Consider the following 4,750-nt stretch of genomic DNA (forward strand, 5'->3'; position numbering starts at 1 on the left):
ATGTACACGGTATGAAGTATGTTGTGAATATTCTATAACTATAAGTATGTACAGGCTGTAGTGAGTACAAGCTATGTACAGGCTATGAACAGGATATAAATATGAAAAACTATACAGAATATGAAATAAATAACTTTACAGAATCTGAGATATACAGCTATACAGAAATGGGAACTATGCAAGTTGTAAACAGTTGTAGGATTAAAGATTATCGAATGTACAGAATGATTATTTACACAGAGCTATACAGTAGTGCAGTTAAGATAAGTGAGATATGTGGATAATTCTACAGAGGCTATATAAAGTGCTGGTGGTTGTGAGTGGTGGTTCAGTCCATGTTATTATTGTGTGTTTGAGGGTACAGTTGTCCATTGTGGGTGTGTGTATGTTCAGTCCATGTTTTAACGTGGGTCAGATGTCAGGAGGCAGAGTTCAGGAGTCTGACAGCTGTGGGGAAGAAGCTGTTCCGGTACCTGGTGGTCTTAGTCCGGAGGCTCCTGTAGCGCCTCCCAGAGGGCAGGAGGGTGAAGAGTCCATGTGATGGGTGACTGGGGTCTTTGATGATTTTCCCAGCCCTTTTCAGACACCGCTTCCTGTAGATGTCTTTTATGGCAGGAAGTGGTGCTCCGGCGATGCGCTGGGCAGTTTTCACGACCCTCTGCAACGCCTTCCGGTCCGAGGCAGAGCAGTTCCCGTACCAGACTGTTATACAGTTGGTCAGGATGCTCTCGATGGTGCAACGATAGAAGTTCACCAGGATGTCTGAGGACAGGTGGTTCTTCCTCAGAGTCCTCAAGAAGAAGAGGCGCTGGTGAGCCTTCTTGACCAGCTTGGAGCAGTTGGTCGTCCAGGTGAGATCCTCGGAGATGTGGACTCCCAGGAACTTGAAGCTGCTCACACGCTCCACAGCTGTCCCCTTAATGTGGATGGGTGGATGTGGGTCAGCATTCCTCCTGTAGTCCACGATGAGCTCCTTGGTCTTCTCGGTGTTAAGCAGCAGGTTGTTTGTGTCGCACCACTCAGCCAGACGATCCACCTCCTCCCTGTAGGCGGCCTCATCGTTGTCACTGATGAGGCCAATCACCGTGGTGTCATCTGCAAACTTAATGATGGTGTTGAAACCATCAGCAGGTCTGCAGTCGTGGGTGAAGAGGGAGTAAAGGAAAGGGCTCATCACACAGCCTTGTGGTACACCGGTGTTCATTGTGATGGTAGATGAGCAGTGGTTATCCAGCCGGACATGTTGGGGGCGGTTGGTCAGGAAGTCCAGTAACCATTTGCAGATGAGGGAACTGATGCCCAGGTCTGTCAGTTTCCTGATGAGTTGTGAGGGGTGGATTGTATTGAATGCTGAACTGAAGTCTATAAACAGCATTCTGGCGTATGTGTTGTTGTTGTCCAGGTGTGAGAGGACAGAGTGCAGTGCGATGGAGACTGCATCCTCTGTGCTCCTGTTCTGGCGGTATGCGAATTGGTGGGGGTCCAGGGTGGGGGGGAGACAGGATTTGAAGTGTGCTAGGACCAGTCGCTCTAAGCACTTAGTGATGATGGGGGTGAGTGCTACTGGGCGGTAGTCATTGAGGCTAGATGGGTTGGAGTTTTTGGGTATCGGGACGATGGAGGTGGATTTGAAGCAGGCCGGTACCACAGCGTGGGCCAAGGACAGGTTGAATATGTCTGTCAGCACTCCTGCAAGCTCCCCAGAACACGCTCTGAGAACACGCCCGGGGATGCCATCAGGACCTGCAGCCTTGTGGACATTGATCCTGCTCAGCACCGCTCCTACATCGGTGGGGGAGAGAGTCAGAGGTTGGTGGTCTGGCGTCATGTCTGCTTTGGTTGTGGTTGTGGGGTTCCCTCGCTCAAAACGAGCATAAAAGTTGTTGAGCTCGTTGAGGAAGGAGACATCAGAGGATGCGGGGGAGGGTTTGGTGGTCCTGTAGTCTGTGATGGTCTGGAGTCCTTGCCACATGCGTCGGGGGTTGGAGTTGGAGAAGTGTTCTTCTACCTTCTTTTTGTAATGGTGTTTGGCTTTTTTGATGCCCTTCTTTAGATTAGCCCTGGCTGTACTGTAGGCGTGTGCATCTCCTGACCTAAAGGCGGGGTTGCGGGCCTTCAGGAGGAGACGAACATCCCGGTTCATCCAAGGCTTCTGGTTGGGGTACATGGTGATCCGTTTCTGGGTGGTGACACTGTCTGTGGTTTCGGAGATGTAATCCAGTACAGATGAGGCGTACTGGTCCAGGTCTGTGTGCGTGAACACATTCCAGTCTGTGTTTTTAAATCTGTCCTGGAGCACTGCGTCTGTCCCCTCTGGCCACACTTTAATTGTCCTCACAGCAGGTTTCACACGTTGGATGAGTGGTGAATACCGAGGTGTGAGGAACAGGGAGATAACAGCAGGGTGCAAGATGCTAGCAGGCAAGGCATACATGGAACGCCATAACCAAGTGGCCGGCATAGTGTACAGGAACATCTGTGCCGAGTATAACCTGGAAGTCCCTAGGTCAAAATGGGAGATGCCCCCAAGGGTGGTGGAGAATGACTGAGCTATGATCCTGTGGGACTTCCAGATACAGACGGACAAAATGGTGGTGGCTAACCAACCGGACATAGTGGTGGTAGACAAACAGAAGACGACGGCCGTAGTGATCGATGTAGCGGTTCCGAATGACAGCAATATCAGGAAGAAGGAACACGAGAAGCTGGAGAAATACCAAGGGCTCAGAGAAGAGCTCGAGAGGATGTGGAGGGTGAAGCTGGATGAGGGCGATGGTTCACTTCAAGGTTCTAGTGGAAATGACATTGGAAATGACCCTCCAATGAAAGAAACAGGTGTTATTGTTAATGAGGAATATTCATCTGTTCATGATTCATGTGCTGATATAGATCCAGCTACAGAAAATGATGTTGAACCTTTGGAAGAGGTTATTGACGTAACTCAGGAGCAGTACCAAACTGAATCAACCGGGTTGTCGGATGGAAAAGAGGGGAGTGATAGATATGGATTGGAGGCAGAAGTTGCTAAAGATGAAAAACCCCCAGAAACAAGAGAAATCAGGCAGTCAACTAGCAACAGGACTGAACCTAGCAGACTAACCTACAACACCTTGGGAAATCCCTTAACATTAGTGATGCATTCTCTTTTAAACAGTCTTGATCAGGTTTTTTCACATGCCCTTGACTCAAACCCTTCCCCATGTGTTGGTAGAGTAAAAACCATTTAAAGTGACTGCTGTCATGCAGGGATGCATGCCCATTTAGGGGGGGAGGGATGTAACCCACCTATAATTTGCCTCATGAAAATGAACTGCTGTTCCCAAAGAATGTCAGTAGGTGGCACTATGAGATTGCTTAGTGCTTGTGAACTTGAGTTGAAAACTATAGAGAAGGAGAATAGCGCTAAGGCTACGTATGCTGGTCGGAGCTACTCACCGAGTTTTTCTTTAATCCTTGTTCAAGAAAAAGGTTATGTATGAAGACACAAATTGGATTTTACTTTTCCGCTTGTTGGGAAGCGCGGACACTTTTTGTTGATGCTGATGTACCTCTGTTTTTGTGTTTTTTGTTCATTTCCGGTGAGTTGACTAACTGCACTAGCATAGCAAGCTAATCGTTAGCTAATCATTAGCTTAGTATAATGTAAATTTCATGTGTTCCTTTTAAGTGCTGTATTATCTTTTTATGTCTTCACTTGTGAATGTTTTAAACCAATCGGAAATATTTCTTTGGAAGCTATTAGGTAAGTTTTATTTATTGTAATGAGATGATAAATATGAGCAGTCTTTGGCTAAATAGTACTGCGACCACGTTTTGCACTTTCCTCGTGCAACAGTAATGTACATTCTCTCAGTTCATTGGATTGATGTGACTGCTGTTCACAAAATATGAGATTTGAGTTAAATTTGTATGATGTGGAAATTGTTTTAAGGTTCTTTGATTAATTTTATTATTGATTGCATTAAGTCGTTATATACAAAGAGTGAGAGACATTTGGTCACTAGTGTTGATTAAGTTGTTACATGATATTCATGTAAAATATGTTCACTGCCCTGTGCAGGTTGGTTTTTTTTTTTGGAGTCTAAAGTTGCGAGCCAGGATTCCGGATCCCCAGCTGTGATGCAGGAAAGATTTCCAGCCTACTTAGAAGTGACAACTGCGTTACTTCTTGACAGATAAGCTTATGAGATCTCAGAACAATACACTACCCGGGTAGTACTACTAACATTAACACTATACACACACACTCACACACCTGAACTGAAAAGACTGAAAAGAACTCTGAACACTGAACTCTGAACTCTAAAACTGAATACACACTGACAAATATGGACAATTGGAACTGTTGTGAACTGTTGAATGACTGTTTTTTTTTTTCTTTTGAATAAATGTTGACTGTTCTTTTAGCTGTGTGTCATTCGCTCCTTAGTCGATTCCTAGAGACCATAAGTCTAAGATCCTAACTTTCTCTACATTCAGTAGTGGTAAAGTATCGTGTGTTACATACATATACATGTATATATATACATATACATGTATATACTCAATCATTCCTCAACTATTTTTACTTTGTAGCACGGCACATTATCCTACTGAAAGAGACCATCGGGGAATACTGTTTCCATGAAACTGTGTTTCATTTGCCAAAACAGTATATTACTTTCACCAACTTACCTTCTTCCCATAGTGCATCCAGGTGTCAGGTATTTTTCAGTTAAGCGATGCACATGTACCCATCACGTGATGTCAA

General features: G+C 45.4%; 1 long non-coding RNA gene across 1 annotated transcript; it reads left to right on the top strand.

The window, feature by feature from the left end:
• Window positions 1–3,395: 3,395 nt before the first annotated feature.
• Window positions 3,396–4,238, top strand: LOC120719312. Its single transcript, XR_005692652.1, has 2 exons — window positions 3,396–3,578; window positions 4,061–4,238. It is a non-coding gene; the product is annotated as an uncharacterized LOC120719312 (long non-coding RNA).
• The last annotated feature ends 512 nt before the right edge of the window (window positions 4,239–4,750 follow it).

The sequence above is a fragment of the Simochromis diagramma genome, unplaced genomic scaffold (genome assembly GCF_900408965.1).
Source record: "Simochromis diagramma unplaced genomic scaffold, fSimDia1.1 OVJJ01000313.1, whole genome shotgun sequence".
NCBI classification, from domain to species: Eukaryota; Metazoa; Chordata; class Actinopteri; order Cichliformes; family Cichlidae; genus Simochromis; species Simochromis diagramma.